Below are 15,037 nucleotides of genomic sequence, written 5' to 3'. Positions count from 1 at the left end.
TAGAGTTGTTCAAATCATAACTCAAAAATACCTTTACTCAAGGAGTTTAAATCATTGTATAAACTACTAGAGACACAGCCAAGTATGATGAACTGTGAGCTCCTTGAAAGTAGTCACCTTGTACCCTAAAACTTAAAGTATAATAAAAAAAAAGAAAGAAAGTAGTCACCTTATCTTATTTTTCTAATTCAGGTGCCCAATCAATTGTCTAGAATGCATTTATTCATTCATTCAACAAAGTTAATTTTTGCCTGCTATTTACCAGGCCTATTCTGGGGCATGGAGATGAAGAAAGAAACATCACAGTTCCTCTTCTTAAAGACAGATACGTGGAAAATGTGGGGCAATGTAGAGCAGTTACTTCGCGAGCCTGCAGAATGACAAAAAAGACTGAGGAAGAGATGATTCTTGAGCTGAGCTTTGAAAGGGAGTACAGGAGGTGGTCAAAGCAAGGAATCAGGCCATTCTGGGAAGTGGAAAACTAAACAGGAATGGACTGTTCAGTGTATGTAATGAGAGTGGCAAAGTTGATTTTTAGGAGACAACGAGAGGACATTTAAGAAAAGCCTGGTGTGACCACACTGGACGTTTGGGTTCTATTGTGAAAATCATAGGTAGCTGTTGGACAGTTTTAAGAATGAGTAGAAAGTGATCTGATTTGGGCTTTAGAAAGGTGACTCTTACAACATTATGAAACATAGATTGGTGTTAGGGAATCGTGCAAAAATGGAAGCAGGAAGATCAAAAGAGATGTTTCAAAATCCAGGAGATGGCTGCTTCGTCTAGAATAGGATTGATGGAAATGTGGGATGTAAAGGTAAAGAAAGAGTCAAAGATAATTCTTGTTTCTTGCTTGGGCAGCTGGCTGGAGGGCAAAGGTGTTTGCACAGGGAGGGAACAGTAGAGAAGTCATGCTTTGAGAACAAAAAGGTCAGAGGAGTGCCATTGAGGTTAGGATGATGGCACAGAATAATAACATAATAAAGTTTTGTACATCGCTGCATTGTCTTTTTTTTTCAGCAGGCCATTCTTTTCAATTTTTTCTAAATGAAATCTACTTTATACTGCATTAGCATCATCAACTTCCATTCCTTTTATGATAATAGCCTATTTTCTTCAACCTCTTGCCACATTTTCCCCCTTCTTTGCCGATACCTTTATTTTCCTCTCGGCTATAATTTTGGCATACCACTCACCTCTCATGCCTTGCCTTACTATACCTGTCTGTGCTACAAGGATAAATTTTAGCATTAGAGATTACCTTCAATCCCTTCCAATTCAAATAATCAGTCATTCCATGAGTCTTATTTTTTATTGTTGTTATTTGTTTGTTTTTGTCTGTTTGCAGCTAAACCATATCAGACCTTCTCTTTGCAAATGATTTGGTATACCTTGGTCAGTTTCACGTTGACTATTGCAGGGGTTCCACATGGGAGCTTGTAAGCCTGAACAAGCTGCCTAAAGCTAATAACTAACCTCAAATAATGCCTATATATTTCCTTTAAAAATACTAAGAGAAGAAACAGAGCTAGCTTCAGGGAAGAAAGAGCAGCTAATGTTCAAACTTACCACCTATTTCTGGGTCCTGAGCAATTTGAACACTTTTAATTGTGCTGAAAATCATGATTTTCTAACAAATATGCAATAAAGTCCTTGGTTATTGCACAGTGGAACCAATCCTATGACAGATCCATTGAAAGATTTTAATTTATTTATTATATAAAAATAAAAATAATAGCGATAAAGAAATAATGTAGATAAAATAAGAAAAGTGAATTAGTCAGAAGTAAAAGAAGGAGACTATAAGTTTGAGAAGAGAAGTTAAACTTTCAAAATACATCTTTAGCTCTTTAAATAAATTATTATGCCCTTCATCAAAACTCCCTGCCATAAGTAACATAGCATGTACGGGTGTGCTTTTTAAGTGTACTGATGGAATAAAGGATGAAGTGTGGCATCTGAGTCTCTCCTTCAGCTATCCACTTGGCTTCCTTCCTTACCTTTTTGCAGTCTTTACTTAGATAATACCTTCTTAATAAGGTTTTCCTGGTCACTTCATTTAACATTGGCCCATCCTACATTCAACACTCCCTATCACCGTTCCCTGCGTTTTTTTTTGTTTGTTTGTTTTTTGGCTCTATAGCATTTAAATCCGTTTAACATACTCTATTTTTAACTTTTTTAAAGTGTTGTTTTACATTCATGTACATCCTCCTTCATCCAACTAGAATGTTTATACTTACACTGTCTTTATGTGTATGTATACACACACACACACACCCACCCCACACACCATACAGGTGTATATATGTATGTCTATATAAATGTGTATATACGTATAGATGTGTCACACACCATATATATGTGCATTTATACACACACATGTATGAGGTATAAGTGTGACTTCTTTGTTCACTGCTATATCCACAGCCTCTAGAACAGTGCCTGATACAGTACACACTCAATAAATATTTTCTAATAAATAAATGGTCAATTGTTTTAGAGCTATTTGCCTCTTTTAACATTTTAAAAATTTATTTTCATAAGTTCTGATGCACTGAGAAAACTACTAAAAATGCTGTATAATCATAAAATTGAAAAAAGAAGGACTATAGTGGTAGCAAAGATGAGAAATATCTTAGGTAATTGATCCTGGAGGATTTCCACTAATATTTCTTTTAAAAAAAAGGGAGAAATCTCTTTCAAACAGCATAGATATAAGGTAACACTTTCATGATTTTTAGCTTTAGAAAAATTGATTTTTAAAACATTTTCATCAAGACTCCTACTTACATTTCTTGTGAAGTATGCTCTGGAAATATAAATAAATATAATGGCCTAAGAAAAGAGAGGGAGGTCTTGTGAATATTCTGCTTTTCTATTTGAAATCTTTTTATTCTCATTTTAATCATTTGGATAATAGTCTCACAGTTGTTCCCCACTGTCTGATAGATTTAGAGCTTTTGGAAGAAGCCCAGAAATGAATGAGTAGGCAGAGTGTTAACTGATTACACATATCAGCAGTATAACATCAATTTATTAATTTCTGCTTCATGCCAGTTTTATAAGGGAGTGGTGGGTAAAGGCATGTTGTAACCAGGATGAGCTTAAGGGGCAGAAGAGGCCCTACTGCATCTTACCTAACCTGAAAATTCATGCAGACTCTATTTTATCATTAACTACAATGCCTTAGTCTGAATGAGAGGAGGAGAGAGAATACAGAGAGGAGATTTAGGGACCCAAAGACTAGTTTTTACTTCTTCACAAATCTGAAAACTCCTTAACGTATTTTCAGTTTTAATATGTTCATGTGTTCATTCATCTATTCAACAAAGACTTTTTGATTGCTTGTTTTGTGCCAAGACACTATGCTCTACCCAGGTTATATTCATTTTTTACTGAAAAAAAAAAAATGCATTGCACCCCTACTAGTGCCAGGCCCTGTTCCAAGCCCTCATGATAGAGAAGCAAAAATATTAAGTTCCTACTTTCACTGAGCTTACATTATATGAAGAGGAAAATAATAGTAAGCAAGAAACCAGGTTGGGCATGGTGGTTCACACCTGTAATCCTACCACTTTGGGAGGCCAAGGCAGGAGGATACCCTTCAGCCCAGGAGTTCGAGACCAGCCTGGGCAACATAGGGAGACTCTGTCTCAGAAAAAAAAAAAAAAATTAAAAAGAAACCAAAACAGACAAACAAACATATATTACCATGTTCTGGCAAATGCTGTGATGCAATATATAGCTAGGTAGGTGGAAATGGAACATGGGATGAGGACATAGAAATAAATCTGTGGTGAAACAAATGGCAATATTATTTTTTGTGGTTTTGTGCTTAAGAAAGACAGCTCTAGAGGCAAGTGTGAGGGCCAGTCTGAATGATGGTAAGACTGGGGTCTGATGGTTAGATATCATTGCAGCTGTTTAGGGCAGAGATGGCAATGGCTATGCCAAGGTGGTGGCGGTGGAGTAGAGTATAAGTAAATAGACAGAAAGCATATATTCTATATAGTCAAGCACCACATAATGACATTTGCATCTACAGTGAGCCATATATACCACTATGGCACCATAAATAAGATTATAATGAAGCTGAATAATTCCTATCACTTAGTGATGTCACAGCCATTGTAAAGTAGTGCAATGTATTACCTTTTCTATTCAGATATGTTTAAGATACACAAATACTTATTGTTGTGTTACAATTGCCTATGTTATTCAATACAGTGACATGCCATATAGATTTGTAGCCTATGAGCAATAGTCTCTGTGGTATAGGCATGTAGCAGGCTATACCATCTAAGTTTGTGTAAGTGCACCCTGTGATGTTTGCACAATGGTGAAATCACCTAAGGATGCATTTTTCAGAATGTGTTTCCATCATTAAGCCATGCATGAATGTATGTACTATATATATGCTCTGTATAAATATAGAAAGCATATAAGTATATATGTGTATATACATAACAGAGTATAAGTATGTATATTTATACTTTACTGTCTTGCCAAATATATTCATATATATTACATATTTTAAATATGAGGAGCAAGAGATAGGAGACTATAGAGAAGGTATAAGCCATGTTTTAAAAAGTAGACTAAACAGGACCAAGTCGCTGTTTAAATCTTTATTGAGCAGATGCTTAATTCAGGCAATATGCTAGATTCTCAGACACACAGGATACTTGTGTAGGTGTACAATATTTTACATAGGAAGGTCTGTTTTATATGAAGCAGTATGGACTGTGTCTGTTGCAAAGAATACTTAGCAAATTCATGAATTGTGCCTGCCACATTTTATGTATCTTCTCAAAAATATAATTACTTTTTAGTATGTGTTAGTAAAGGAAAATGTGTTTTCATTTTAGAGCCATGTTTGTATTACATAAGCAAGTTTTCTTTTCCCTGCAGACCACAGAGTCTGGTCGGCCCTACATTTACTGAAGGCAGTAATAAAGCCATCAGACTTTCATAAAGAAACAATTCCCTTGAGGATACGAAGTGTGAGTTTCTGTATAATTCACGAATTTACTGATTGTTTCCCACCTGAACTACCCTTTCAAGAATTTAGCCTCCAATTGCATATACACATGCACATACACTCACACACCCATATGAACTAATTTTTAAAAAGTGTTCTCTGGTACTGATGAGTATCATTTCAAAATGCTTTCTCTTCCCATTAGACGGGATTACTGAGCTGGAGAGTGGAGGGTTTGTCCCTTTCTGACCAGGACACTTATGAGCCTCATAAATTAAAATTTATGTCTTCCCTTGGCTCTTTTGAATTATCACAGCCACCAAATGAATTTTATAGTCCATTGGGGGCTGTCCATGCTTGTTAAGGTGATATTTCCATCTCTGGCGTAGCGTGGAATCTCATCTCCTCCTTGGTGAATAATCACAGTGCCAAATCCCCCATCAGCTATCTTTTGCTTCTTGAAATGGACTTTATGTTATATATCCTTTACTTCTTCAAAGGCCAGTCAAAAGATGGCATTACGGTCAAACCCCATTGGACCTGTTGATTATCGCTATTGTATATCATCTTCCTACTTCAGAAGCCTATGGTTTTGTGACACATATTCCCTAGATGAGTTCCTCTATTTCCATCTTTTCCACCTATTTCTATTATTTCTTTTACAGGTTTCTATTAATTTCTACTTCTCTTTCTTCCTCTATTTTATTAAAGCCACTTAGTGATATGGTTTGGCTGTGTTCCCAGCCAAAATCTCATCTTGAATTGTAATTCAAATTGTAATTAGATCATGGGGGTGGTTCCCCCATGCTGTTCTTATGATAATGAGTGAGTTCTCATGAGATCTGATGGTTTTATAAGGGCCTTTTCCTCCCTTCACTCTACACATCTCTCTCCTGCTGCCCTGTGAAGAGGTGCCTTCCGCCATGATTGCAAGTTTCCTGAGGCCTTCCCAGCTATGCAGAACTATGAGTCAATTAAATCCCTTTTATTTATAAATTACTCAGCTTAGGGTATTTCTTCATAGCAGTGTGGACTAATGGACTAATACACTTAGGTTCACTCTGCTAGGAGATTTACTTATGTCGCTGTATTTAATTCCTTCAAGACTGTAATTAGGTATTTCTATTCTTATATTACAGAAGCAAGAAAGGTGCCCAAGGTCAGGCGGTTAATAGGATAAAAAGCCAGAATTCTACTTGAGATTATAAAATTCCCAAAGCCATCCTTTTTTACATCCAATACAGGCCGTTGGAAAAGTCATGGATTTCCTGTCATTCTTCTTGCCCTTACTATAGCATTCTCAATAGTTTACAGCAAACTCCTGGGAGAAGATGATGGAACTACAAGATTCACTTGAGTGTCTTTCCAGCAATTTTTTTCTTTGTCGTAGAAAATATGGGAAGATAAAAAACATAAAATCTAGATTAAGGAGATTTAGTTTGGAGTATAGTTCTGGTCCCAATTTGTCAGGTGATCTGGAAAATTCCAATCAAGTGTGAAGGACATAATACCTGTAGTAACTTAGGGTTGTGGAGAGACTAAAATGAGACTGCTTAAAGATGTAGCATTCTGGTGTCCATTGGGAAATCTGATTTATCCAGAGGCAAAAAATGGCTGAAGGCCAATGGCTTGTATGGTAGGACCATAATGAGATCACCTTAAATTTTCTGCAAACCAGATCCTGGGAGATACCTGGGTTCCTGTCTTTCCTGGGGCATGTATATAAAAAGCACTCAATACACATTTCCTAAATCTTTTTTTCCCCAGAACTGTACCAAAGTAAGTTTGTGTTGTTCACAACCAGGAAAATCTAATACAACGTCTGCTCTACAACTTCCCAGTATTTTGATTCCCATGGGATCTCAGTGAGCCAATATTCAGCATAGCTACTCCTTTGAGGAAAAATGGCAAATTTGAATAAATAGTAGGCAAGAAATTGGCTTTTGACGCCAAAAATCAGTCTCATAAAATAAGGCGGGATGGGTCTTAGAAGTAGCATCATAATCTGTCCTTGTCTTATAGCATGGCATCCCTAAATTGGCAATAATTGTCAGTAAAGCTGACAGAGGGAACCCCTCAGTCAGAGGTAACACAGACGTGGAGTTCTTTCTCAAAGACAGAAACTTGTAAAACTGTTGTTGGCTCTGTTGCACGCCGACATCTCAATGACCTTGGAATGACAGCAAGTTCTGAGGTGAATTGCTAACTGAAGACAGTAATATTCTGAGCAGGGCTGCCTTTGTTGATGAAGAAACATAGGGGTTCATGTTCTAACTACTAGGTGGAAGGCAAGGCTCCAGTAGCATACATAAAAGGTGCCCCATTTTAATGCAACAGCTAATGTGGATTTGTGACTAAAGACTCCTAAGTCTTCACCCTTGAAAAGGATCAAGCTCCAGTCAGTGAGTAAATCGGGGAAGAAAAAGGTAAAAATTCTTTGAGAAATGTATCTTTTATTTTTGTTACAATTTGTCCGTGAAGCGTTCTTTTAAAGGATTACTATGATTAGTATTTTCTTAAGGTGAATTTCAAAATTTGGTTTTGTTTGTTTTTTTGAAGAAAAACAAAGGTAGGGGTGTGTGTGTGCGTGTGTATGTGTGTTTGTGTGTGTGTGTATTCATGTGATGACTTTGTCGTGGTTTGTGATTACATTAAATTGAAATTCTTATGGTGTTGACTGGAAGATGACTGGAGAATATCTGATTTCCCAGCAATCAGTGTCATTACTAAACAAGTCTGTGCATGGATCTATATTTTTATTGTTTATCTAGCATAACTAGTTCACTTGAGGCTGTACCATAAGTGAATAAATGAATATTCCTTTCATTTACAGGGACATTTTGTCTACTAAGGGTGTGATGAGTTTTGGATAATACATAAAGTCAAGATCGAGATGGCTTGTCAATATCGAAGGTTTATTTTAGGCATCTAATTTTCAAGTATTAACTCATGGCCCCTTGGCCAAATCCAAATGCAACTTAATTATTTTTTGCTTCTCTAAATTTACTCCAACAATTGTATTTGAATACAGCACTGTACTCTATATCTGAGTGCTAGTTCTGCCATTACTGTTAGATATCTGCTAGAGCCACTCTGAGGATGAGTGAATGGATCCTTATTAGTACTCACTCTCCTCTTCACAGATTTATGAAACTTAAATAATTCACATTTTGAAAAAATATAAAAGACATTTGAGATACTTGGTTTAAAGATGGTATAAAAGTCCAGTATTTCATAGCTTGCTTTAAGTGACAGAAGAAATTAGACTTGACATAGAAGAGAAGTTAAAATAGAGAAACAGTGGAGAGCATAGTTCATTTAGGTCCTTTGATTACGTGGCTCAGATTTTTGGTTGTACATTAGAATCACCTGTGATACTTTTAAAACGACCAGTAACTTGACCCCAGCCTAATCCAACTAAATAGGACCCTCTGGGGATAGAGTCTGTGCACAGGTATTTTAAAATAGATTCTTGGCTGATTCTAGTCAAAAGCCAGAAACAAGTACATGCATAGAAGTCCTAGTGACTAAGTGACAGTCACTAGGTGACTAAGTGATAAGTAAGTATCACTATCTACCTCCTATTTAACAGTATTAGTGGCTGGGCGCAGTGGCTCACACCTGTAATCCAGCACTTTGGGAGGCTGAGGCAGGTGGATCACGAGGTCAGGAGTTCAAGATCAGCCTGGCCAAGATGGTGAAACCCCATCTCTACTAAAAATACAAAAAATTAGCCGGGCATGGTAGTGGGTGCCTGTAGCCCCAGCTACTCAGGAGGCTGAGGCAGAGAATTGCTTGAACCCGGGAGGCAGAGGTTGCAGTGAGCCGAGATCACACCACTGCACTCCAGCCTGGATGACAGAGCAAAACTTTGTCTCAAAAAAATAAACAAAAAAAAAAAAACAAACAAAAAACAGTGTTAGCCTTGCAAAAGATAATGTCTTAGAAGAAGATAATGCCTTAAATCAAACATGCAAACTTGGTGCAATTAAACCTAACCTAAAAATTCATAACTGTGCAACCATACTGTTTCCTCTGACATTCTTACCTTCTTTTTATATGTTTAATAATCAATACTGTTAGGTTGTTTCTATGATGCATTTCTTTTCTTTTATAATTCTAAATTATTTTAAATCTTGCCATAGCAAGTTAATTTTACCTTTCATTCTTCTGGGTGACTGTACAGCCATCTGTAAAGAGAACAATATGTTAATTGATAAGGCCATCAAATCAGAGTTCCAAATACCTCTTGAGTCAGGAGCTTCTGAAAACTTGGAGAAAATATCAAATTCATGTGAGTTTCTCTAGTGAAATTAGTACTAGGGGATACCAGTGGTCCAGTTCTTGCATCGGCTAATGTCAGAAATGTTTGTGCAATCCTCTGTACTTTCAGGACTCCTCTGTTCTTCTCCAGTTTTCCAGAAGCATAAACATAGCATCTCTAAATGATGACAATGTTACATCAAATTTACTGTTAGTTCAGACCTTATTTGTTTATCTTGTCTATTCCACAGTGATTTTTACTTTCAGAACAATGTTAAATAATAGTTGTGGTACTGTACATCCTTTACCTGATACTAACTTTAATGGGAATTCATCTAAATATTTCACCTCTAAACATGATACTGGCTTTCATTTTGATAGAAAATAATATCTGTGTGTATGCATGTGTTTATTACATATATGCTTGTAAAGTATATACATGTGTAAAATGCAATAATAAAAAGTACCTAACTCTTACAACTTAACAAAAAAAGACAAACCACCCAATTATAAAATGGCCAAAGGATGTGAATAGACATTTCTCCAAAGAAGATATACAAATGTCTAATAAATACATGAAAAAAGTTCAATATAATTAGTCATTAGGGAAGTGCAAATCAAAACCACAATGAAATACTACTTCATGCACACTAAGATTACTGTAGTTTAAAAACAAAGCAAAAAAATGGAAAATAAGAAGTATTGATGAGGATTTTGAGAATTAGAATCCTCATACATTGCCTGCAAGAAGGGAATATAAAATGGTGCAGCCACTGAGAAAAAGTTTGACCATTCCTCAAAAAGTTTAACACAGACTTACCAGATGCCCCAGTGATTCCACACCTAGGTATATGCTTCAGGTAATTGGAAAGAGATTTTGTTATGGATCAGATTATGTTCCTACAAAATTAATTGGTTAAGTCCTAATCCTCAATGCTACTGTATTTAGAGATAGGCCTTTAAAGATATAATTAAGATCACTGGGTGTGGTGGCTCACGCCTGTAATCCCAGCACTTTGGTAAGCCAAGGCAGGTGGATTGCTTGAGCTCAGGAGTACAAGACCAGCCTGGGCAACATAGTGAAACCCCCATCTCTATTAAAAAATACAAAAATAAAATTAGCTGGCAGGAGGCTGAGGCAGGAGAATCGCTTGAACCCGGGAGGTAGAGGTTGCAATGAGCTGAGATGGTGCCACTGCACTCCAGCTTGGGCAACAGAGCGAGACTCCATCTCAATAAAATAGAATAGAATAGAATAGAATAGAATAGAATAGAATAGAATAGAATAGAATAGAATAGAATAGAATAGAATAGAATAGAATAGAATAGAATAGAATAAAATAAATAGCTGGGCATGGTGGTGCTCACCTGTAGTCCTAGCTACTCAGGAGGCTGATGCATGAGAATTACTTGAACCTGGGAGGTGGGGGTTGTAGTGAGCAGAGATCGCAGCACTGCACTCCAGCCTGGGTGACAGAGCAAGACTCTGTCTTAAAAAAAAAAAGATGTAATTAAGGATAAATGAGATCAGAAGGGTGTGTGCTAATGCAATATGACTGATGTCCTTATAAGAGGAGAGACATACCAGGGATGCATGGCCATAGAGCAGACGCCATTTGAAGACATAACAAGAAGGTGGCAGTCTATAAAAAAAAGGAGAGAGACCTCAGGAGGAACCAGCCCTACAGGCACATTGATCTGGAACTTCCAGCTTCCAGAACCGTGATAAAATAAATTTCTGTTGTTTAAGTCACCCAATGTGTGGTATTTTTGTTATGGCAGCCTTATCAGGCTAAAATAGATCTTAATAAAAAAAACTTATACATAATGTACATAGCAACACCACTTATAATAGCCAAAAGGTAGAAACTTTTGGCTTTTGAGGCCAAAAGTTGAGATAGACCACAGATGTCTATCTATTGATAAATAAAATGTTGTATCTACATACAATGAAATTATTCAGTGATCAAAAGAAATGAAGTACTGACACCTACTACAACAGGAATGACCTCAAAAATATTGTGCTAAGTGAAAGAAGTTAGACAGAAAAGGTCACATATTATATGATTCCATTTAAATACAAAAATCCTAGATGGGCAACTCCATAGAGACAGAAAACAGATTAGTGTGGCCAGAGATCAGGAGGGAAAAATGCGGAGTGACTGGTTAATGGGTATGTGTTTTCTTTTGGGGTATAAGAATATTTTGGAACTAGAGAGAGGCAATGGCTGTATATTTTGAAAGTACAAATGTAACTGAACTGTATATTTTAAAAATCATCATGATATACACCTTAAATATGTAAAACTTTGTCAGTTGTGCCTCAATAAAGTTGGAAAGAATGGAAAAATGGTGAAATCTAAGTTATGTGAATTTTACCTCAATTAAAAAAAAAATAGATTGCCGGGAAGCACACATGATCCCAACTCACAACATAAAATAATCTACATATTTTAGTTAGATATTTTACCTAATGAGAAAGTCGAGCATAATTTTTAATATATGTTTAACATTTAAAATATGTTCTTACACTTTCCCTCTTACTATGGTAAATTGTATTAATAGATGTATTCATGTGGACCGACCTTGCAATCCTGCTATGAAACCTAGTTCATGTTCTGCTGCATGTTATTGGGTAATATTTTATTTAGTAATTTTGCATTTGTATCCATAAAATTTACTTATGGTTTCTGTCTTTTTTGGCACTAGTTTGACAAGTTTTATTATCAATGTTTTGCTGGCCTTATAAAGATAAATTGAAAGGTCTTTTCTCTGTGTTCAAAAGCAATTAAATAGCATCAGAGATATTTTTCCTAAGTGGCAATGATGAAAATGGTTTTTGCTGTTGTTTTGGGCTGGAGTTAGGGATGGTGTGCAAGAAAGGAAGTGAATATATATATATATATATTTATTTTTTTAAACAAAGTTTTCCTTTTTTTCTCCTTTTTTTTCCCTATACAAAACAGCTTACTGGGTTCTCCAGCTCTTCTGGGGTCAATTTTTTTTTTTAAATTAAGGTATCACTCAATAAATTTTCATTGAACATAAATTTGTAACCAGTATACAGATGAGTAAACAGAATTTTCCCAGTACTTCCGAAACCCTCTGTTGCCTTACCATTTGCTACTCCATTACTAAGGGTAACCCCTGTTCTTACATCTATTACCATCGTTAGTTTTGCCTGTTTTTTTTTTAACTTCATACAAATGGAAATATACATCACATTCATACTCTGCATCTAAGTTCTTTCTCTCAGCACTATAGTTAAGAGATTAATTGATATTGGGGTATTTATTTATTCTTATTGCTGTATAGTAGTCCATGAATTGGGAAAATACCACATTATATTTATCCATTCTTCTGTTGATAAACATTTCGGATAGTTTCCATTTACAGGCTGTTATGAATAGTTTTGTTTTTTATACTCCAGTACGTTTTTCTTTAAACCGTGAATGTATTTCTGTTAAGTGAATACTTGGAAGTAGAATTGCCAAGTCAAAGTGTGTGTTTATTCAGGTATAGCGGATGCTGCAAAACAGTTCCAAGTGGCATATAAATTTATATTCCTACCAGCAGTGTATGAGGACTTTAACTGCTCCAGTTCTTTATCAACCTTTGGTAATTTTTATCTTTTTAATTGTAGTCATTCTGTTGAGCATATTGCTGTGTAATATGGTTTTTATTTGCAATTCTGACATGATTAATGAATTGAACACCCCTTCACATATGTACTGGCTATTTGGATAGCCTTTTATGTGAAGTTCTACTAAATCTTTTGGTCAAATGTTCTATTGGATTGTCTTTTTTGTACTAATTTTAGGAGTTCCTTATAAATTTTGATTATGATTTCTGAGCCCTTTGTAAATGTGTTACAAACATCCTTTCCCAGTCTGTGCATTACCATTTTATCCTCTTTTTAATGGTACCACATATCATTTTTTTCTTTATGTTATTGCTTTTATTCTGGGTCAGTTTTGCATTTCACCTAAGTTTTGGAAGCATCAATATATTTAAGCAAAACTATCTCTTGTTATTTTTGTACATTTGTCAGTGTCATATATCTGTGAATAGGTCCACAGTTTTATTTCTAATTTTGAGTTTTGCATTTTTCTTTCATTTTATCTTCTGAGTTATCTAGTACTGTATCAGTGTTTTTCCTCCAAAACAGCAGTCTTTGGATTTGTTTTGCAGTTTCAAATGTATTAATTTTGGCTTTTATCTTTATTAATACACTCTTTTTGTTTCCCTTAATTGTATTTTGTTGCTCTAATGTCTTGAGTTGAATAATTCATTTATTTTTATTCTTTCTTTTTAAAAGATGTGAGAATTTAATTGTATAATTTTTCAAGTACAGCTTTCTTTATATCCTTAGGTGTGATACATAATGTCTTTATAATTATCATTTCATAAATTAGCTATAAGTTAGGAAACAAAATCTCCAAATCAGGTAGATTTTCTCAGAACGTTTTCCTCATCAAATTTACCAAATTCTCTGCCATGTGGCCCATCTTTATTCATTTAGGTTCTACCTTTTTGATCAGCAGGAGACGCACATAGCTCACAATTACACTTGGCAAATGCACAGATATTCTGTGTGGCAGTTTAGCATTTACCCACCTGTTTTTATCCGCTTCTGATTCATCATTCTCTGCCCACTTTCCACCCTGAAATTCATCTAACTTGCTTCCTGAAGAGATGGCATATAAAAACTACCTGAGTGGTCTGTATCTTCTTTTTGCTTTCCTTATTCTCAAAGAAAGGACCATGAGATGGCCTTGCAGCCCACATGGGAGGGACTCCAGGTGAGAGACTGCTATTTGATATTCAGGTCATGTCATCTGCTTTCAAAGAAGTCTGTGTCCTATGAGGCATCTATAGAAACCTGGATCAGCTATAGTAAATCTTTCTTAATTTGGTTTTGTCTTAGTCTGTTTGGGTTGCTGTAAGAGAATACCACAGACTTAGTAATTTATGAAGAGCAGAAATTTATTTTCTCATAGTCCTGAAGCCTGGAAGTCCAAGATCAAGGCACCGGCAGGTTTGGTTGATGGGTAAAGGCTGCTCTCTTTTTCCAGGATGACATCTCGAATGCTGCATTCTTTAGAGGGGAGAAATCCTATGTCCTCACATGGCAGAAGGCAAGAGGACTAAAAGGAATAAACTGCCTCCATCAAGTCCTTTTATAAAGGCACCTAATTCCATATAAGAGGTAGTAGCCCTCATGACTTAATCACCTCTTCAAGGCCCCACCTGTTAGTACTATCACATTGGCCGTTAAATTTCAATACATGAAGTTTGGAGGGGACAAAAACATTCTAACCATGGCATTCTGCCCCTGGCCCCCAACATTCATGTCCTTCTCACGTGTAAAATATATTTGTTTTATCCCAATAGCCCCCAAAAGTCTTAGCTTGTTCCAGCATCAATCTGAAGTCTAAGTCCAAAGACTCAACTAAACATCATAAGGGTGATACTCAAGGTATGATTCATTCTGAAGCAAATTTCCTCCCAGCTGTGAGCCTATGAAATAAAACATGGTACGTGCTTCTAAAATGCAAGGGCAGGACAGGATAGGATAGACATTCCCATTCCAAAAAGGAGCTACGGGAGAAAAGGAAAGGGGCAAGAGGTCCCAAGTAAGTCCAAACCCAGCAAGGCAAACATTTCATCTTAAAGTTCCAGGGGACCTTGCCCCATGGCTTTGCAGGGGGTAGCCCATGCTTCAGCTCTTCACATTAGAGTCGTATGCATGTGGCTTTCCCAAGCTGATGCTGCACACTGGTGGCTCTA

Source organism: Pan paniscus, chromosome 2, assembly GCF_029289425.2.
Source record: "Pan paniscus chromosome 2, NHGRI_mPanPan1-v2.0_pri, whole genome shotgun sequence".
NCBI lineage: Eukaryota > Metazoa > Chordata > Mammalia > Primates > Hominidae > Pan > Pan paniscus.
The sequence above is the reverse complement of the archived record's forward strand: the minus strand, read 5'-3'. Positions refer to the sequence as shown.